Here is a 22876-nt window from a genome sequence, read left to right on the forward strand (position 1 = left end):
CTGATTTTTCAAATGCTAAGTGAGATATTATTTGTCTCCGCCAATGGGTTTTTACCGCCTCTTTAAATGCTGGGCCAGATAAAGAAGCCACTCACCTCACCTAATTTATCGGTAATGTGTTAAAAGACTTGGACTTGTGAAAAGTCATCTTAGAATGGCACTGGTGAACCATGAAAGAGAAGCTGCCTTATCTATCTCTTTTACATTAAATCAGAAAGCTCTGAACTGGACAAAAGGCCTTTGGATTGGGTCAAAAATCAATTGTTGAAAGAAGCCAAAAGTAAACCATTGTTTGAGAACTGCCTGCTGGACTTTTAGCCTGGAGGGCAGAACCAGTTCTCTTTTATTTCTTTCTAGGCAGTCAGCAACAAATTATGCATTGCCGAGGACAGCGTAAGCCTACTAACACTGAGAATGTCTCTTTTTTTTTTAAGGAAAAAAATATGGAACGCTTCAGGAATTTGTGTGTCATCCTCGTACAGGGGCCATGCTAATCTTCTCTGCACGGTTCCAATTTTTAGTAGATGTGCTGCCGAAGCAAGCACGAGAATGACTTTTCTTTAATCACTTATCTCTTCCTTTCTCCTTTCCTCCAATGAAAGTCTCCAACTTTGTCTTTCTTTGGGGCATGTTTTTCAAATTTTCTACCCAGAATTACAATTCTCTAATTCCAAGTAAAACAATTTTGACTTTTTTATTGCCTCCTAAATGTTTAGATTCTCAGACACTTCTGTTTTCCCTTCCTGGACCAAAGACTGACCACAAGGATGGTGCAGAAGAGGCCTTGTTAGCAAGAGAGCCGGCCTGGACTTGGTACCAGCTATGCCTTATTTCAAACAGAATGCTCCTTCTCTGTACTAATGAGAGCCTTGTCCAAAAGCACATCAAGAAATAGCCAGGCAGGAGTCAAAGGTGCTTTTTTTCTGCATCATAAACAGAGTGCATGGTATTGTCCACTCACATAATAATCTATTTCCAAGCTAAAGTTTCAGTTGCAAGTTTAAATTGTCTCTCAAAATTTAATTTGTGTTCTTGCTACCAGTTAGTGCTGATCAGACCGCCAGAACTTCTGTGTTTGGTATCACCAGCGTGTCCTGAGTTAGGAGTTATCCAGTGTTGCCTGTCCTTCGCGTGCAGGAACTTCAATTGCCCTGTTTAGTACAGCGTGAGAACAATGATACCCAGACCTTCACTGTCCATGCAGTCTGGGTTGGGGCAGGGATGGGCCCTTGCACTGCCAGTGCTGCTGCCTGGCTACTTAGTCAGGATGCAGGAGGCAGAGGCATTATTCAGAGGTTTTCAGTGACAAAGTACAGCACCTTTACTTTTTTATTCAGCTGCCAGGTCCACTATTCTTTGCTGTTTTTATTTTTCTTTCCAGTTTCTAAGGGAGGAATGGGAATCACTCTTCCATTTTCATACTAAAGTATGGAAAGGAGGGGAGGTAAGTGTTACCAGTCACAACTAGGCTGCTACTTTTGTTTCATGATCCTAAACAATAAAAGTATGTATCCTAAATAGGAAAAACTACATTTCCCACAAGTCCTAGTACCAAGCAACAAAAAAAAAAGGAAAAAGTGCCCCAGAGGAAGAATGCCAAGCAAATGATTGGACAGGAGACAACGTGGAATTGGACCTTTGGCTGAGTCCTAAATACTAGGAGATGAGGACAAAGCAGTGGAGGCAGCAGCACAGAGGACAAGCTGGAGAAAGAGACGCCCTTGGAACTGGGAACTGGGAGCGTGGAGCTGAGCTGAGCAGAGCTGAGCTGAGGACACATGGGGACTGGGCCAGCCAGGGGGAAACAGTCATTTTGGTGTGGTAGGGGGAGCAATCATCACAGGCAAAGTGACAACAAAACTGAAAATACTCTCCAGAGTATTTTTCACTGTCTCTGATTTTTAAGCAATAAAATCCCACTTTCATTCAAATCACTAATATACGGCTTTTATGGTAGTGCTGAGTAAGCAATAGCCTCACTTTAGTGATTTGTATACTAATATAGGCAAGAACCCCACATCAGAGGAACAAGAGCTCTCCTTACAGCACCGGAGCTCTCCTTATAGCACTCAGAAATACTGCACAGTCACTCTGTTGGGTTTCTAAGTCCCTTAAGTGAAGAGGTAGTTCTGGAAATAGCTTTCCTCCCAAAGCGGGTCCTGGTCCAGTGTGAATGTAGGTGGTGAAAAAGAAATAGACCTGCAGTCTTGTTTTACTGCCCCTGAAGTTTCCCTCACTGCAGGTAGGGAATGGGGCCTTGAACCCAGGTCCTTGCACATAGTAATGTGCACTCAACAGGATGTGGCACTGCCTACTCCCCTCCCCACAAGAAAAAGTTGTGTTTGTTTTTTTCATTTAGTTTTCTTGTCACTATGAATCCACCACTCCCAATGGCCTTTTTTCTTTTCTTTTCTCTTCTTTTTTTTTTTTGCTTATTTTTTTTGGGGGGGGGTAGGACAGAGATAAATTGAGAGGGGAGAGGAAGATAGATGAGAAGAGAGAAAGAGTGTCACTTGCAGACCTGTTTCACCACTCGTGAAATGTCCCTCCCTGCAGGTGGAGAGCAGGGCCTCAAACCTGGATCCCTGCACATGGTATTTATTATGTGCACTTATCCAGGTGCCAAAAAAAAAAAAAATTTTTTTTTTTTTTTTGATCTGCTAGGTTTTGATGATTGCTAGTTCAAAACTGTTATATTTGGGGGATGATTCTGAACCCCTTCATACAACAGACATTTTATTTTATGTAGTTTTCTGCCATTACCAGCCTTTACCCTTGAGTTTCAATTGTAGTAATGATAAAGGCAAGTAAATTTTTATTTTATTTTATTTATAAAAGGAAACACTGGGAGGACTTCGGGAGGCGGGGCTACAAAGCAGCAGCGGTTGTGTTTCTCTCCTCTCCCAGAGAACACCAAAGGAGACTACCTGGGACCACAACAAGACAGGACTTGAAGGACTTCAGGAACTCACCAAATTACCGGTGAGTGCAAACACATTCAAAAGCAGTGGCGTTCCTCTGTGCAAACACTAAGGTGGAAGAAGTTGAAATCCAGAAATCAATTCCCTTTACTATAGCAACAAACACAATAAAATATCTAGGAGTAAACCTAACCAAAGAAGTGAAAGATTTGCATACTGAAAATTATGAGTCACTACTCAAGGAAATTGAAAAAGACACAAAGAAGTGGAAAGATATTCCATGTTCATGGGTTGGCAGAATTAACATCATCAAAATGAATATACTACCCAGAGCCATCTACAGATATAATGCTATCCCCATCACTATCCCAGCCACATTTTTTAGGAGAATAGAACAAATGTTACAAATGTTTATCTGGAACCAGAAAAGACCTCAGATTGCCAAAAACAATCTTGAGTAGAAAGAACAGAACTGGAGGCATCACACTCCCAGATCTCTAATTGTATTATAGGGCCATTGTCATCAAAACTGCTTGGTATTGGAACATGAATAGACACACTGACCAGTGGAATAGAATTGAGAGCCCAGAACTAAGCCCCCACATCTATGGAGATCTAATCTTTGACAAAGGTGCGCAGACTATTAAATGGGGAAAGCAGAGTCTCTTCAACAAATGGTGTTGGAAAAAATGTGTTGAAACATGCAGAAGAATGAAACTGAACCACTATATTTCACCAAATACAAAAGTAAATTCCAAATGGATCAAGGACTTGGATGTTAGACCAGAAACTATCAGATACTTAGAGGAAAATATTGGCAGGACTCTTTTCCGCATCAATTTTAAAGACATCTTCAATGAAACAAATCCAATTGCAAAGAAGACTAAGGCAAGCATAAACTTGTGGGACTACATCAAATTAAAAAGCTTCTTCACAGCAAAAGAAACCACTACCCAAACCAAGAGACCCCTCACAGATGGAAGAAGATCTTTACATGCCATACATCAGACAAGAGGCTAATATCCAAAATATATAAAGAACTTGCCAAAATCAACAACCTCAGCCTTTTGGATCTCTTCTGTGGTGAATATTCTGTCTGTGTCCTCTCCCCATTTTTGGATGGGGTTATTTGTTGTCTTGTTGTTGTCAAATCTGGGGCAGGAGAAGCCCTGGGCTAGCAGTAATTCGTGGGCAGTTTTGTTACCAGGCAGCACAGAGGGAGCAGGAGTCGAAGGGTCTTCAGAAAGAAATAAGACACCTGAGGCACAGAAGACCAGCAGAGAAGAATCAGGTCACTTAAATAGATCAATAAAAAGGTGTTTCCAGGTGAGTCAGGAATTGGAGCTAAAAGCAAAAGGAGTGAGTTAAGAGGTGGATGAAGAGTTGGACTTTCAAGTGGGAGGTCCTGAGTCTGATCTATTAGAACACAAGCACCACAGTGATGGCTGGTTCTTTTTCTTTCTTTACTCTTATCTCTCTCACTAATAAGAAAATTAAGTTTTCATTATATTTAGGGGGAAGGCAAATACAAGGCAGAACTTGGACTGGGTCTGCGCCAAAGTAAAGGACTCAGGGGCTGGAGAGTGGGGGACTTTCAAGCCCTGGTGCAACATGGTAGAGGAGGACCTAGCCTGGGGTTGAGAGTGTTTTGCAGAAAACTGAGAAATTTCACACATGTACCAACAGCTGTATTTACTCTAAACCATAAAAAAAAAAAAAAAATCACTAAGAGGAAATGGATTGTAAATTGAAGGTGCTCAAAATGTGACCACCCAGAAGTCAGGCGGTGGCACAGCGGGTTAAGCGCATGTGGTGCAAAGCACAAGGACCAGCGAAAGGATCCCGGTTTGAGCCTCCTGCTCCCCACCTGCAGGGGAGTCGCTTCACAGGCAGTGAAGCAGGTCTGCAGGTGTCTGTCTTTCTCTCCCCCTCTCTGTCTTCCCCTCCTCTCTCCATTTCTCTCTGTCCTGTCCAACAACAATGACAACAATAATAACTACAATAAAACAACAAGGGCAACAAAAGGGAAGAAAGAAAGGAAGAAAGAAAGAAAGAAAGAAAGAAAGGAAGGAAAGAAAGAAAGAAAGAAAGAAAGAAAGAAAGAAAGAAAGAAAGAAAGAAAATGTGACCACCTCAAGATGCTCAGAGCCCATCTAACTGCCCTTTTCTGATATGCAGATCACTTCAAGGTGAGAACAAGAAAGTCCCAGGAAGTGAAAATAAACACCAGTCTCCATAGTATTGTTTGAGCAAACACCACTTTCCAAATCAGTTTCTTTCCAGAATCTCTGAAGACTCCATATTTCCTGTTTGATGGGCCCTCAGCCTCTGCTTTCTTGGTGCCCTGAGGGCTTAGTTCCAAATATAAAATTTCTCTGAAGAGCAGAACAGCAGGATAACTGTAGCTTCCCTATGCATATTATTAAATTAATTTAGCTTTTGCCAACCTGTCTGAGGCTGTGTGGATTGTTACTCCAACATGAGAAGAACTCAGAGAGACTGAGGAATGTTTTTTCCTTCCCTGACAATATCAAGGGTATGAGGAATCTTACTAAGTAAACTCAATAGAATTTCTTTTTTCTTTTCTTTTTTTATTGCTATCACAGTGACTCAGTGCCTGCACAATTATTCCTTGATGCCATTCTTTTTCCTCCCCTCTCCCTCCACTTCTTTCCCTTTGATAGGACAAAAGAAAATTGAGAAGGGAGAAGAAGGGAGAAAGAAAGAGAGAGAGACACCTGGAAAGCATCCCTCCCTCTCCCCCCACCTCACCACAGGTGGGAGCCTGAAGTTTGAGCCCAGGTCCTTGAGCACGGTAACAGGTGCACTCTACTATTGGGCTAGTGCTCAGCCCCAGAAATTTTTCTTCCAGGAATCCATCCAAGGATGTAGACAAAGGGTGAGAGGTAGCAACTTGGTCAGATGTCAAAGATACAGTCTCATTAAACAGCCAGCCAAGGTCAAGTCTGAGTCATTGTCAAGTGAGAGAGGTGGGACAAAGGTATCACGAGTGAAGGTAGGGAGGGCTGAGGAAACAAAGTAAATGACCTAGTTCCAAAGCAAAAAAATTTGGGGACAGTAACAGCAGGTAGCTGTTGAACAGATCCTCCTTGCCTCTACTTGCCCATTCTCCCTGGAATCTGACTCTCCAATTTGAAAACAGCAATAATGCTGAACTGACCATGGAGCGATGACCAAATCTTTAGAGAGGAGCAAAACTCTACCACTCCTAAAATATATTTTTGGTGAAAGGGTGAGTTTCACGGGATAGACCCTGGAGGTTGAATTGGAGACTTCACCTTTGAGGATCAGTTTCAGAGAGGGTAGAACTTCAATTTTTTTTCCCCTCCAGGGTTATTGCTGGGCTCGGTGCCTGCACCATGAATCCACTGCTCCTGGAGGCCATTTTTTCCCCTTTTGTTTTCCTTGTTGTTGCAGCCTTGTTGTGATTATTATTGTTGTTGTTATTGCAGTCATCATTGTTGGATAGGACAGAGAGAAATGGAGAGAGGAGGGGAGGACAGAGAGGGGGAGAGAAAGACAGACACCTGCAGACCTGCTTCACCGCCTGTGGATCCTTACGCCGGTCCTTGTGCTTTGTGCCACGTGCGCTTAACCCGCTGCGCTACCGCCCGACCCCCAGAACTTCAATTTTTTGCTACCACCTCATGCTCTGTTTTACTGGTTTTGCTTCTTGCTTACCCGTCTCTGTCATGTTAGCTGAGCCCTTCATTAGTGAAAGGTAAAAGGGACCAGGACCCCTCCTCCCACCCCCATGCCACACATGAATAGTCCCAAAAGACACTGCAAGAGCTTGGGAAGGCTAGCGGGACTTGGCAGAGCTGGCAGAACTGCGGAGCCGCCACCACCCTCCCCAGTGTCCCTCTCTACACTTTCATCTTCATCACACAGCAGGAAAGAGGAGCGAGAGCCAGGAAACCCGGGTTTTCCACCCTGGGTGCCTACGCTTGTTTGTGTACATAGCTCTCTTCTTTCTGTCTCTCGCTCTTTAAACTTTATCTATTTGTTTGTTTGTTCTATTTATTCATTTTACCCGAACACTGCTCAACTCTGGTTTTCATTGGTGCTGGGGACTGAACCTGGGACTTTTGATGCCTCAGACACGAAAGTCTTTTTGCATAATCACTGTACTATCTCCTCAGCCCACTTCTATCTCTGTACTGGCTTCAGTAAAATGCTTGTCCTGAGGGACTGGGTGGTGGCGCACCTGGGTGAACGCATCCCCCACCTGCAGGGGGAAAGCTTTACTAGTGGTGAAGCAGGGCTGCAGGTGTCTCTCTGTCTCTCTCCCTCTCTATCATCCCCCTCCCTCTTGATTTCTGGCTGTCTCTATCCAATAAATAAAGATAATAGTAAATTTAAAAAATTTTTTTTTAATGTTTGTCCTATTTGAAACTTGATGAAATTCAACCAGTGGAGTTCAAGGGGAACCCTTAGACCCCTTATCTCATTTCATCCACAATATCCTTTCTTCTTCCCCAAATCTCTTATGATAAATACTTGCAAGTGGGTGTTTGAGACCATACGGCAAGAGATTCACCTGGAATACCTGGTTCCTCTCCCAGGTGTACAGGAAGTACACATTCTTAATACATTTCTGTCTACCTTTTCTTTCATTAATACGCTTTGTACATGTTTTATTACTGCCCAGCCATGAAGAACCTGGGGGTAGGGGGGGTGGTTAGACCAACCTCCGGGAGAGCTTCAGAGAGACAGCTCCTTTATTGTTCATGCACAGGATTAGATACATTGATCACCATCCAGTAAGAACACAGGACCCAATGAGGAAAGCGTGTGACACTCACGCCATGGCAATTACCCCCAGGTGCACCTCATTCATGCTCTTAGGTCACACCTGCTTCTCATATCCAGCTCGGGTTCAAAGACAACTTACCAGCCTGCAAGGACCCAAGTTACGGCCTTATAAAGGGAGGTCGCGTATCGGTCACGCGTGAGAGATGGGAACCTTTAGGGTGTGTTGTGTGAGGAGGCGGCTTCCTTGCCCCTGAGTTCGGTGTCATCTCAGCCTATGGAGTCGAGGAGGGATATGCCATTAGGCCAGGTCGGCCTTGGGGTCTAGCTGCTCAACACTCAAGGTAGAAATGACAGGCCTTTACCCAGCATGGGGATCTGCACCTCCCACAGTGCAGAATAATTTATTTTCTCTCCCAACCTTCCTCCCCACTCCCTCCCACCACATACTCTACAGCAACCAGGCGCCAGCAACACTAAATCATTCAAACCTTTGGGATCTCTCATTATTGTAACAATTCTCATGAGATATAATTCACTTATCATATAATGCATGCTTTCAAAGTATGTGATCTGATGCAGTTTGGTATATTTATAGCCACATATAATCAACACAGCTATCTATCTTAGAATGTCTTCCTAGTAAATTGTTTCCTTAAATGTCCCCAAACTACACCTCTCGTAAGTATCCACTAATCTGTTTTATGTCACTTTAGATTTCTCTATTCCAAAAGGTTCCTTCAGATGGAATAAAATAACATGTTGCTGGCAAATGACTTCTTTTATTTTAATTTTTTATTTATAAAAGGGAAACATTGGCAAAACCATAGGATGAGAGGGGTACAACTTCACACAATTCCCACCACCAGACCTCCATATCCCATCCCCTCCCCTGATAGCTTTCCTGTTCTTTATCCCTCTGGGAGTATGGACCCAGGGTCATTGTGGGAGCAGGAGGTGGAAGGTCTGGCTTCTGTAATTGCTTCCCCCCTGAACATGGGCGTTGACAGGTGGATCCATATTCCCAGCCTGTCTCTCTCTTTCCCTAGTGGGGCAGGGCTCTGGGGAATCAGAGCTCCAGGACACATTGATGGAGTTGTCTGTCCAGGAAAGTCTGGTCGGCATCATGCTAGCATCTGGAACCTGGTGCCTGAAAATAGAGTTAACATACAAAGCCAAACAAGTTGTTGACCAATCATGGACCTAAAGGCTGGAATCGTGCAGATGAAGAGTTGGGGGCCCCTCCATTTTATAGATAGCTAGTAGGCATATTTTAGTTATATTCCAAAGGGCCTGTAGCTATACTAATGCTTGGGTTTTTGTTTTTTTTCTGGAAAATGACTTCTTTTGTTGAATATGTTTTCAACACTCACCCATACAGTAGTGTGTATCAAATTTATTTTTATGACTAATATTCCATTTTATGAATATAACATAATGTGTTTGACCACTCACCAGTTGATACACATTTGAACATTTTACATCTTTGGCTCCTACAAATAATGCTTCTATAAACAATTATGCATCAGGTGTGTGTGTGTATATAATTTCTGCTGTGGAGTCAGGATAACCCCCAATTTTCAGTTAGTCTTCTTCTAAGACATCTAAGGGGTTTGAGAATAGGTTTTCTTCTCAGTTTTCCTCTTGCTATGACCTTTAAATGTTTACATGAAAATTTCTAAGTAAATCTTAAAAGTTCTCAACACAAGAAAAATAATTTAACTATGTGTGAAGATAAATGTTAACCATATTTTAGGTAATTCTCATTTACAGGACAGGGGTGGGAGCCTTTTTTTCTGCCAATCCATTTGGATATTTATGACATCATTCATGGGTCATGTTAAATTATCAGTTTAATAAAAAGCTCCACACATTCCCCCTCCTTATTTGGCAGTATATAAACTACAGAATTGTATGCTGTTGAAATTATATTTCTACTATCCTATTAGTTGAAACTAATGTAGTACTGTATTCTAATTACATCTCAATTTAAAATCTGTGCATACTCCATGACAGTAAATGCCCCCTTTAAAACTGCCACTAAGATTCCTTGTCATGAGAAAGAATAATATGCAAACTCTTGCCTCAGAAATATTTCCAATTATCCCTTCTAATTTTAACTAATGTGTTTCTTTAAATTCTCATCTCTTTTCAAGAAACAGATTCTTTCAGTTAGAGGTAGAGAGAAAGTGAAAGAAATCATAACACGGAAGCTTCCTTCAGTGCAGTAAGGGCCAGGCTCAAAACTGGATCACAGATGTGACAAAGCTCTGTACTATCCAGAGGAGTGATTTTGCTGGCTCTAAGTCACAGATTCTAGTCTGTCAACAACTGTAGATTCTCTATTTAGAAATATATATATATATATATATATACATATACATATATATATGCATAGTATAGGTGTATATATATTGTAATATGTTTTAGTGTATTGTATCATATCATAACACAGTATATTAAAATCACACGGTGTTACTTTGTAATAGACCTGCTGTCTGCTATAAAATCAGTCTACAGGCTGCTACAGATGATTGAATATAGCATCATACAGAAGGTCTAACTCACCTGTTCAGGCTGGGGAAAGTCTGTGCGGTTTACATTGTGTCAGGAGAGGTATATTGAATTGTATTCAAAGACTATTTTCAGAATTTGAGGGGTAAGATCAAGAATTGAGGTATAATTAAGGAATAAGAGAGAGGTTCCAAATAAGCATTTGTAGCTTTGTTCTTTTCTCCTAAAAAAAAAAAAAAACTAGATGGAACCTTGATGGTAATTTCATTAAATTTATATATGGCTCTGGGTAGAAGAATTACATATGCTAATTCTTCCAACCTATGAATATGGAGTATCTTTCCACTTCTCTGTGTCTTCCATTTCCTTGCATAGTGACTCATAATTTGCAGTGTATAAGCCTTTCACTTTTTTTGTTAGGTTTATTCCTAGATATTCTATTGTTTTCTTGTTATAGTAACAAGGAAATGATGTTTGGATTTCTTCTCCTAAGTTAGTGTTTACATAGAGGAATGCCACTGACTATTTTATGTTGATTTTGTAGCCTGACACCTTACTATATTGCCTGATAATTTCCAAGAGCTTTCTGCTGGATTCTTTAGGTTTTTCTTGGGGTGAAGAACTCTTAAAATTTCCAGGAGATTTCGTCTGTCCATCTCTCCAATTAATTCTTTTGTTTCTTTGTTTTTCTTTCTTTGTTGATACTCTGCTTGGTTTCTCTCTCTTAGTGTGAGAGTGGGGTGTTGAAGTGTATTACCATTGATGTATTTTTGTAGCTGTTTCAGTAAATGTTTGATGTATTTAGATGGCCTTCATTGGGTCCATAGATATTAATAATTGTTAGATTGATCCTATGATCATTATGTAATAACCTGGCCTATCTTTTATGACTTTACTTAACTTAAAGTCTATTGTGTCTGAGATGAGAATGGTTGTTCCTGCCCTTTCTTGTGGTCCATTAGCCTGTGTGATAGTTTTCCATCCTTTCACTTTAAGTCTGTGTTTGTCTTGTTGGGTCAGGTGGGATTCTTGCAAGACGCATATGGTTGAGCTCTGTTTTCTGATCCATCTTCCCACTCTGCCTTTTCATGGGTGAATTTACACCATTGTCACTTATTGATATTATGGATTTAATGTACTGCAGTGGTGCCATTGTCCAACAAGTTTTTATTTTCTCTGATATATGGCAAGTACTAAGATTTTTCAAATCAGACAGAAGCGAAGAAAAATAGAGAGGAAAGGAGAGAAAGACAAAAGAAACAAAAAAGAAAACATGCAAAGAAACAACAACAGCAGCAACAAAAACCACTACTACCACAAAAGAGAGGACAAGCCGTCACCAGTAAATTCAGTGCACCAACAACAAAGGCTAATTTTGGTCAAAGTAATAACAAGGAGAAATCAACTAATAACAATGCCAAAACAAACTAGCAAAAATATAAATAAATGAAAAGGAAAGAAAACTGAAAAATGAAAAAAAAAAAAAAACACCTAAACACCAGTGTGCAGTTCATGCTATTCCGTAAATGCTACCCAGCACCTTCCCCTTTCCTAAACAAGGACAAACAGCAACAAAAACTGAGAAGCTAGACGGAGGGGAAACAAGGAAGCTAGAGTGCCAGACTCCCACTGCCCCAAGAGAGGCAGATGATCGGTCAAGGAAGTAGACCAATAAGACAGAGTTCCAGGGAGTCAGCATAGCAGCAGGTTAAGCCACGTGGTGCAAAGCACAAGGACCGGCATAAGGATCCCAGTTCGAGCCCCCGCCTCCCCACTTGCAGCAGAGTCGCTTCACAGGCGGTGAAGCAGGTCTGCAGGTGTCTGTCTTTCTCTCCCCCTCTCTGTCTTCCCCTCCTCTCTCCATTTCTCTCTGTCCTATCCAACAACAATGACATCAATAACGACAATAATAACTACAACAATAAAATATCAATAACAACAATAATAACTACAATAAAACAACAAGGACAACAAAAGGGAATAAATAAATAAATAAATAAATAAATAAATAAATAAATAAATAAATAAATAATCAAAAAAGAGAGAGAGAGTTCCAGCCCTCCTGAGGAGAGACCTAGAAAAGACAAACAAACAAACACCTTCTGGTGATTCCCTCCTGAGCTAGGAATCTTGCGAATGCGGTCCTCTCCACACGCGGTCCTCTTTGTCTTTGTAACTTGTTCCCTTACTCCTCTGGAGTGAGGAGAGGTGGGGTGGCTAGTACAGAGGGGGAATGGGACTCACACAGCGCCTCAGCTCAGGGACTGGTATGTGGGTGTCCTTTCTGTAGCCCGTTCCAGCTGAGGTGAGATCTGCTGTTTTCTTCCTTGGCTTTCTTTAACTCTTGTATGCTCTCCCGACCACTGACCTGTAATTCCTGCTCTCACTCTATATTACCAGCATTTAAGCTGCTTTGCAGAGAGAAAGTCAGGAGTTGTAGTCACTCCGCCTTCTTCTCTTTAGATTGTTCTTTTAAAAAATATTTATTTATTGGGAGTCGGGCTGTAGCGCAGCGGGTTAAGCGCAGCGGGTTAAGCGCAGGTGGCGCAAAGCACAAGGACCGGCATAAGGATCCCGGTTCGAGCCCCCGGCTCCCCACCTGCAGGGGAGTCGCTTCCCAGGCGGTGAAGCAGGTCTGCAGGTGTCTGTCTCTCTCTCCCCCTCTCTGTCTTCCCCTCCTCTCTCCATTTCTCTCTGTCCTATTCAACAACAATAATAACTACAACAATAAAACAAGGGCAACAAAAGGGAATAAATAAATAAAATAAAATATTTAAAAATATATATTTATTTATTCCCTTTTGTTGCCATTGTTGTTTTATTGTAGTTGTTGTTGTTATTGACGTCATTGTTGTTGCATAGGACAGAGAGAAATGGAGAAAGGAGGGAGAGACAGAGAGACACCTGCAGACCTGCTTCACCACCTGTGAAGTGAACCCCCTGTAGGTGGGGAGCCGGGGGCTCGAACCGGGATCCTTATGCCGGTCCTTGTGCTTTGCGCCACATGTGCTTAACCGGCTGTGCTACCGCCTGACTCCCCTCTTCAGATGGTTCTATGTATACTACCATGTCATCTGCGGATAGGGAGAATTTGAGTTCTTCTCTTCCAATCTGTGTGCCTTTCATTCCTTGCTCCTGCCTGATTGCTATGGCAAGAACTTCCAACACTGTGTTGAATAGTAATGGTGATAGTGGGCAGCCCTGTCTAGTACCTGATCTGATGGGAAATGCTTCCAGTTTTTCACCATTGAGTATGATGTTAGCTGTAGGTTTGCTATATATAGACTCCACTATTTTGTGGAATTCTCCATTTATTCCCATTTTTTTGTAATATTTTTATCATGAAGGGATGTTGGATTTTGTCAAAGTTTTTCTCTGCATCTATTGAAATAATCATGTGTTTTTTGATCTTGCTTTTATTGATATGATGAGTCATGTTGATTAATTTGCATATATTAAACCAGCCTTGTATCCCTGGGCTAAACCCCTATTTGGTCATGATGAACAATCTTTTTAATATACTGTTGTATCTGGTTGGCTAGAATTGTGTTCAATATTTTAGCATCTATGTTCATCAGAGTATGAAGTTCTAGAGAACTAGTATGTAGTTCTCTTTTGTTGTTGTGTCCCTGTCTGCTTTTAGTACCTGGGTGATGTTGGCTTCATAGAAGGTAGAAGAGATCCCTGTGCCTTCTATTATTTAGAAAAGCTTTAAAAGCAGAGGTCATCTGTACAGGGAAGTCAGAATGGCATTGTAGGAGCATCTGCAACTTGGGGGCTGAAGGTCAATAAGATATAAAGTAGTGGGTTAAGTGCATGTGGCGCAAAGCACAAGGACTGGCGGAAGGATCCCGGTTCCAGCCCCCAGCTCCCCACCTGCAGGGTAGTCACTTCACAGGCAGTGAAGCAGGTCTGCAGGTGTCTGTCTTTCTCTCCCCCTCTCTGTCTTCCCCTCCCCCCTCTGTCTTCCCCTCCTCTCTCCATCTCTCTCTGTCCTATCCAACAACGACGACATCAACAATAGCAATAATAATAACCACAACAAGGCTACAACAAGGGCAACAGAAGGGGGAAAAAATGGCCTCCAGGAGCGGTGGATTCATGGTGCAGGCACCGCGCCCAGCAATAACCCTGGAGGGAAAAAAAAATGAACTAAAGAATATGTTGGATTAACTTTAACCAAAGAAGTGGAATCCCTGCCCATGAAAAACTTAGTACACATTGTTTAAAGAAATAGATGATTCAAAAAAGAAAGGCATTTGTACCCACGACTTGAAAGAATTTGTAATACTAAACAGACTGTGTCACCTAGAGTAACGCAAAGAATCAATATAACACAACAAAATTCAAATTGGGAATTTTCAAGGAACTAGAACCAAAAAATCATCAAATTTATTTGGAAATACAAAATATCTTGGATATGAAAATATTACAGAGGGGGGTAAAAAAAAATGAGGAGCGGGCCAGGCAGTGGCACCCTTGGTTAAGCACACAATTACAGTACACAAGGACCCAGGTCCAAGCCCCTTGGCCTGACCTGCAGGAGGAAGCTTCACAAATGAGTAGGACTGCCGGTATCTCTCTGTCTCATTTCTTCTCCAGCTCCCCTTTCCTTCTCAATTTCTCTCAGTCTCTATCTAATAAATAATAAAAAAAAAAAATTACAAAATGAGGTACTGTGTTCACTGACTTCAGGTTATAGGATAAAGTTTAAGTCAGTAAAACATCGTGGTGGTGTTATAACAACAGACATAAATCAATGTTATTTAAAAATATATTGTTTAGCCTCCACCTGCTGGAGATTTTCTTCAGTTTCTTTTTGCTGCTAATTTCATTCTTTATTTTCATTTTTAGCGCCTCCGGAATTGCTCATATGGCTTGGTGCCCTACACTAGGAATTTATTGCTCCTGGTAGGTGCTGCTATTTTTTTTTAATACAGAAAATATTAAGCCATTGCATGGCTATGGATAACAGCAACACAACGGCAATACTAATAGCAAAGATTATCATGAATGGATATGGTTAATGAAAAAGTTTGAAATATGAGAATTGCAAAGTGTGATAAAGAAAGGTAACGTAAGCACACGATTGTCGGGAAAACCAGTGCCCACAGATTTGTTTGGTGTAGGGCTGCAGGGCTGCCAGTCAGTCAGCTGTTGATGGGCTCTTTGCCTAACAAGCTTAGACTTTCTCCCAGTTGTTAAAACACTGATTGTCATCTGTTGTATCCAAACCAATGTTAGGTTTATCGGGTCTGGCCTCGATTTAGGAAGGAAATACACCTAGGATTTTAGTGAAATAGAAACAAACCTTGAGTTTTACTGCATTCACTTGTTTGATTATTCTAATAAGGTTGCCATAGAGACAGTAACGGTCCTCTAGTTAATAAAAATTATTTTCGCCAGTTTCTCTCTTAGCCAACTGTATTCAGTGTTTCTTCTAAAGATTATCAGAGGGTGGTAATAATGCTGATGCTGTCAAAAGAGATTAAGGGATATATCTTACTTACTTAACGTTGTGTAATAGTTGAGTAGATAAGTAATTAAGGGGACCAAAGGAGGGGCTGAGAGAGGAAGGTATCTAAGCTTAAGTAATAAGTATAGTGTCCTCTTTAGGCCTATGTACTGGATTTCTGTGCTAAATAGTTCTGAATCTAATCACAAAGGACTATTAAGTCCTTTTTTTTATTTTGAGGTATATAGTTGCCCCTAACTTGTAGATACGTGTATGCATATACCCTGTCCCCTAGCCCAGAGACCCTAGCCTGTACCTAAGATCTGTAACTGTTAGGAAAGCACCATCTGCAGTGGAACTAGGTGTAGTCCCATGTGTTAGGAAAGGTCTCACCAGATTGTTGGGGTTGAGAGGTTGACATTTCTGGCCTGTCATCCCTGGATACAATCTGAAGCACAAAGGTAGTGGCAGCATAAAATCTAGCGCTCTGAATCTCACAATTGAGTTCATTAACTTGCTTTTCTGAGCTTTGCTGTAACTCTTTGCTCCCCTGCAATATCTTGCATCACTTTGACATCTTCAAATATCCATGATAAAGCGATTTTCAACCTCCTGTCTGATACAAAGGTCTAATCTTTCATATCTATGAGGCTGGATTTTTTTTTTAATCTTCTGTTGTAACAGTCTTCATTAAATGGTTACTTCAATATATTCTACTTTACCGTAAATTGGAAGCCCCACATACTTTTTTTAGTATGACTTAGCCACAATCCAGAGTGATTTGAAAGACTCTTTCAATTGCTTTAGACTGTCTCATAAAATCGTCATACCCAAATCTGCAGCTGAAAGCCCAATAATTTTGTTTGTGGAGATAACCACATGCGACTAGTCTTTGCTGGTGACATTTCTAGCAGGTAACCTGAAAAACTCACTTTCCTCCCTAAGTTTCTGTATCTATCAAGAAGACCAGAAATACCTTGTGACTTTCTAGAATATGACACCAACTTACAAAATGCAATTGGACAGTTGGAGTTAACAAGTCACTAGGCAGGAAAAAAACATACTGCATTGCCTAAGGACTTTAATGTGATGTGGGGTTATTTTGTGTGAAAGGTGCAGAAGAGGTGATGAAAATGACTCAGAACAGCTGCTTTCACCTTGAAGCTCTGAGGATGCTGGAAATATTGATGAATGACTGTTCTCACTTTTGCTAAGTGTAGAAGACAATCATTTTAATATTGGATGACTTCCAGGGAAGTCACAATTATGAAGTCATGAGAGTATTTGTAATAAATCCAGCACATTGGGTGCATAGTAAATATTCTTAACACTTTGTTTCCTGACAACTTTACCAATGATGTAAACTTGTATACAACTCCAAAGACATGTTTATGGTCTTTTTAATTTTTATTTATAAAATGGAAATATTGACAAGACCATAGGATAAGAGGGGTATACATTTCCACACAATCCTCACCCCCAGAATTCCTTATCCAATCCCCTCCCTTGATAGTTTTCCTATTCTTTATCCCTCTGGGAGTATGGACACAGGATCATTATGGGGTGCAGAAGGTGGGAGGTCTGGCTTCTGTAATTGCTTCCCCACTTAGCCTGGGCATTGGCAGGTTGATCCATACTCCCAGCCTATCTCTCTCTTTCCCTAGTGGGGCAGGGATCTGGGGAGGCAGGACTCCAGGACACATGTTGGAGTTATCTACCCAGGGAAGTCTGACTGGTATCACGTTAGCATCTGGAACCTGATGGCTGAAAAAGAGTTAAGATATAAAGCCAAACAAATTACTGACTAGTCATGAACCTAAAGACAAGAATATTGCTGAGGATGATTTGGGGTCTCTGTTTTGGAAAAAGCTAGTGGATCTGTTTTAGGTATATTCCAAGGGGCCCACAACTTTTCTAGTTTTTGCCTGAGCCTGGCATCTAATATACAAATAGACCCAGGCTACTGTCTGGGAAGATGGTGTCATAGTTGGAAAAAGGACTAGAAAGTTGGATCTAGAAAGAGAGTAGCTTCCCAAACATGGGAAAAGTATATAAATATTGTTAACTCTAAACCCCATCAAATTGATCTGGGGCCCATATTCAGCACAGGAGCCTATGTAACCTCTGCATCCCTGTAGGTCTGAGCTCGCATCCTGTGGTCACAGCTAGGAACATTCCAGTCTGCACTAGTTTCAGGAGCCATCGTCCTCGGGTGATAAGTAGAGGTAATGTTCCAACCTCCCTCTGGAAAATGGAACATTCCCTTCCCTTGTGGATCCATATTGAGGGTAAGGTCCTATAGGGGCCCACAAAGAGGTCCATTATGTTGTTCCTGATGGAGATGACCAGTGACATTGGTGAAAGGGATCTGTTAGAGGTCTAGGCCCATCATGTCTGTGTGGGAATCCCAGAATTCCCTCACTAGGGCCCCAGGTGGTGGGGTGGCCTGATAGTGACTAAAGAGTCATCATTAAAGTGTGCCAGTCTCTTATCCCTTATTCAGCTTTTGTAGTGCTTACTATGTCTGACAAGGTTAGCTTTGGAGTGATTGAGGAATGTGTAATAGGAAGTAGGTGAGGAGGGTATCTAGGTCTAAGCAAAAACTGTTTTATTAGATACTTTAAGGTGTCTTTTGGGGTCTTTCTACTTGCTTGCTTCATTTAATGACTCAGTAGAAACTATTGTACCCTTTTGCTTTAAAGTCTATATTTTCCCCTAACATATAGATACATGCATGTACAGATGCCCTATCTCATGGGCCCTGGTCTATATCTAGGTTTTGAAGAATTAAGGAGGCCTATGAGCTAGGAAAGGTCTCACCAGCATAATGAAGCTGAAGGATTGACATTCCACGCCGTCCAAAGTGAAACATGCCGAGGAGGCACCCATTGCTTTGAATAGGTTGGGATCAGTGGATGCAATATCAGTTGGTATGAATTGAGAGAAGCATGCAGGAAAGTGAGGCCCACCCTAGCGGTTCCAGGTCTGAAGAAATATGGGCTTGATAGAGAAAGGGGAAGGTTCCTGCTTTCAAAGGGTTTAAGAAGGCAATAGATAGTTATTGCTATCACCAAATTATTTGGCAATTGGGTTAACTTTGAAAATCCCATTGTTAGACCTCACCATAACTTATGTCCTCTTATGCCATTTCCATGTAGTTGTATCTTATAAAGTAGCATCACTAGCTACTTCTGTTCTCCCTGGTCTAAGGTTTTAGGAGATAATATTTCAAAGAACCAGTCATTATTAGAAATGCATTAGCAATATGAACCCACTGTTAAAATTCAATCTGATTACCACTTTGAAGTTTTAAGTGCTTAGAACAAAGGAACATATACTCAGAGCTATGGTTTATGTATCAGAAATTTGAAACATTCGATCTACTTTTCCCCACTCGTATTTAATAGTGATTTGTGAGACTCTAAGTTAATAGGAGTGTAGATTAACACCATTCCCACCACCAGAGTTCTGTGTTCCCCCTCCACCCCAGTGAAGTTGAACATCAGTCAACCGCCCCCCCCCACCACCACCAGAGATTTTTACTTTGGTGACATACTCCAAACTCAGTCAGATTTGGAATGGTGAGTCTTAAACGCTTTCCAGGTCAGGATCATCTCTTGGAGCATGCCAAAATGAGCTGATATAGATAGACATCCTCTTTGCTATAAGAAGAGTATGATTTAAACTAGTAGGTAGTAGTACTAAAAAGAGGACGTCTTCAGGTAGCAGAAAGCAATGAGGACTGCACAGTCAGTAACATTGACAAGTGAATCCATGTTTCTAGCATTTCCGGCAAAGAAATGAGAGATGACTAGAGGGACTATTCAGGCAGGGCACTGACACTAGCTCGGCAGGATCCTGGTTTTGAGATGCGTCCTAAGGGTTGCAAATGCATTAACTTATGTGTTTCTTACAGGACTGTCCATTTGTTAGGTGGACTAGTTCTGTCTCAAAGAGACCAAAGTATGGGTAATGATTTTAGCGTAGTAGTTTATTGCTCTGTCAATTTTAGGTTGAGCAGATATATGTGTCAACAGGGTGGTTTATTTATTGGTCTGTTGAGGAAGTATTGATTTACAAGACAGCTGTCACAGGGGTGTAATTTCTTTCTGTTTATTTATTTTTATTTGTGGTTTAATATTGACTTATGAAATTATAAGATAGTAGGGGTAGGGAGTCGGGCGGTAGTGCAGTGGATTAAGCTCATGTGGCACAAAGCACAAGGACCGGCGTAAGGATCCTGGTTCGAGCCCCCGGCTCCCCACCTGCAGGGGAGTCACTTCACAGGCGGTGAAGCAGGTCTGCAGGTGTCTGTCTTTCTCTGCCCCTCTCTGTCTTCCCCTCCTCTCTCCATTTCTCTCTGTCCTACCCAACAATGATGACACGAATAACAATAATAACTACAACAGTGAAACAACAAGGGCAACAAAAGGGAATAAATAAATAATTTTTTAAAAAGGTACTGGGGGAAATAATGATATAATTCCATAAAGTTCCCACCATCAGAGCTCTATGTTCCCACCGTTCCACTGGAAATTGTAGTAGTTCTCCCATGGTCACAGGTATGGCTTGACTTTATAACTATCTATATCTATAGTATTTTTTTCTTTTATTTCTTTTTAACCAGAGCACTGCTCAGCTCTGGTTTATGGTGGTGCGAGGGGTTGAACTTGGGACTTTGGAGCCTCAGGTATGAGAGTCTCTTTGCATAACCATTATGCTATCTACCCTTGTCCTTTATATCGGTATCTACATCTATCTATACTTTTTGCTCATTTTTTCCCACGTTCACTGGCTTTTTAAGTCATGCCTACACCTATTACTACTTCTGAGTGTCCTTCCTCTTTTTTTTTTTCCCTTCTTTCCTCTCTGAAAAGGGAAGAAGTGCCGAGCTTCTAATCTTTCCATAACTGGTATCTGTGTACCACTCCCGCCACCAGCTTATTCCTCTTCCGGCATGCTGCACGGGGTCCCAAAGTCCACTCAGCCCCCTTCTCTTGCCCTGCCATGCCACCAACCCCGCCCCCCCAGACACACACACAGCCCCAGTTCTTGGCCTTCCAACAACAGACTACATCTAATTCAAGTTTCATCTTGGGTTTTGCCTTTCCCTTCATGGTTATCAGTTTCCGCCTACACATGAGATTATCTGATATTATTTATCCTTCTCCTTCTGGGTAATTTCAGTTACTATGACTCCTTCAAGTTCAGCATGGCCCTTTTGCCTACAGTCATCCAGAAACTCAGGTGGAAAATCAGTTATTTTCAAATAACATCCCAACAGCCACCATAGTTCTTACAATGTCTGAAACACAGTTTGGCCTCTCTCTCTCTCTCTCTCTCTCTCTCTCACACACACACACACACTCTCTCTCTCTCTCTCTCTCTCTCTCTCTCTCACACACACACACACTCTCTCTCTCTCTCTCTCTCTCTCTCTCTCTCTGTATTTTTAAAATTTTATTAGTGGCTTAATACTGATTTACAAATTACATGTCAACAGGGGTATAATCCCACGCCATCTCCACCACCAGAGTTCTGAATCTTCAGTCTCCCCAGTGCAGGCCACCACAGTCCCCCTGAGGTTGTAGACATGGCCAGCCATCATCTCTACAACTATCTGTCTACATTTGTACATAGTTGCCCTTTTTTTCTTCCAGGTCCCTTCCTCTCTTCCCCTCCAAGCCTCTCATGACACTATTATTACATCCAAATGTCCTTCCCCTTTCCTCCTCTCTCTCCGGGTGCTGATGAGCTGGAGTTCAGAGCCCCTCTTATCTTCTTAAAGCCTCCTATCACTTCTCCCCCACTGGGGGTATAGAGCAAGATTCTTTGCAGGATGCAGGAGGTAGGAGTTGTGGCTTCTGTAATTGCCATGACATGAGCATTGGCAGACCAGTCCACACCCCCAGCCTGTTTCTATCTTTCCCTAGTGGGGCAGGGCTCTGGAGAGGGGAGGTTCCAGGACACAGTGGTGAGGTTGTCTGCCCAGAGAAGTCAGGGTGGAGTCATGGCAGCATCTGCAGCTTGGTGTCTGGAAGGTGGCAGGACATAAAGTGAGACAAAATGGTAAATGAACAGGAACCAGAAAGTAGGAACAGAGCAGATGAGACATGGGATCTTAGGGTGAAAGAAAGCTAGGAAGTCTATTTTAGGCATGTTCCTAGGGGCACACAGCTATGATATTTTGCTTGAGTTTGATAGCTAGCCTGAAGTTAGATAAAAATATTGTCTGAAGAAATGCTGTCAGAGTAGAGAAAAGGACTGGAAAGTTGGATTAGGGTAGTCAGTAGCTCCCATTCTTGAAGAAAAGAATTCTGTGGCTAGAATTAACTATTCACCCCTATCCACCTGACCTAAGGTGCATATGTGTGTGTGTGTGTGTGTGTGTGTGTGTGTCTCAGAGTCTCTGTAGCCTCTGAGTCCCTGTTGGTCTGAGCTTGCAGCACATGGACAACAGCTGGAAATATTGCAGGCTGCACTCATGTCAGGACTGTTCCTCCTCGAGTGGCAGGGCAGGATACCCCAGTCTTCCTTCAGAGACATGGGTTCTCCCTGCAATCACTGCTTTATAGTCAGGGCAAGGTCCTGGGAGGGCTCACAAGATGGCTTATGATGACATTCCTGATGGATGGAAGTGACCAGTTGGTGGTTCTCTCCATTTATTTCAATGATCTATAGCCCAAAAAGGAGTGGGACCATCTAGTCTTTGTCTCTTAGCTCCTTATTTCACCAAGCATAATCATTCCCAGTTCTACCCATTTTGTAATTGCAGAGTGATATTTCACTGAGTATATATCCCATAACTTCTTTATTATTTCTCAATTGTCTTTGCAGGAGAAAAATATTCTCAGATGCACACCCCAGTATGTTTACACATGTATCTTCTAGACAGATTTTCATCCTGCTTTTATGTCTAAATGAATCATTGGCACTGAGTGTTATGTCAATATGGTTGACTTAAACTATGCACTATGTAAATGAAGGTCAAAAACAAGACTAAATACCTTAAAAATTGAAACTATTCACAATGAGTGTCTATTGGGGTGGCTGCTGGGTAGACAAGATGGTTCTGATACAACCACTAGAATGCAGGTAAAGTCCCAAGGAAGGAACAACAGGTGTTGTAGTATCATAAATGGTAACAGGGATAAAGACAAGAGAAAGGCAAACTCGGGCCAATGAGATACTTAGCTGGGAGGGAGACCCAGGT

The 22876-nt window shown here is 41.8% G+C and overlaps 1 non-coding gene across 1 annotated transcript; it reads right to left on the minus strand.

Annotated features, from left to right (window-relative positions):
• Positions 1-437: 437 nt before the first annotated feature.
• On the minus strand, positions 438-545 carry LOC132534497 (U6 spliceosomal RNA). The gene has a single exon (XR_009546205.1). It is a non-coding gene; the product is annotated as a U6 spliceosomal RNA (small nuclear RNA).
• Between the last annotated feature and the right edge of the window lie 22331 nt (positions 546-22876).

This window comes from Erinaceus europaeus, chromosome 18 (genome assembly GCF_950295315.1).
Source record: "Erinaceus europaeus chromosome 18, mEriEur2.1, whole genome shotgun sequence".
NCBI classification, from domain to species: Eukaryota; Metazoa; Chordata; class Mammalia; order Eulipotyphla; family Erinaceidae; genus Erinaceus; species Erinaceus europaeus.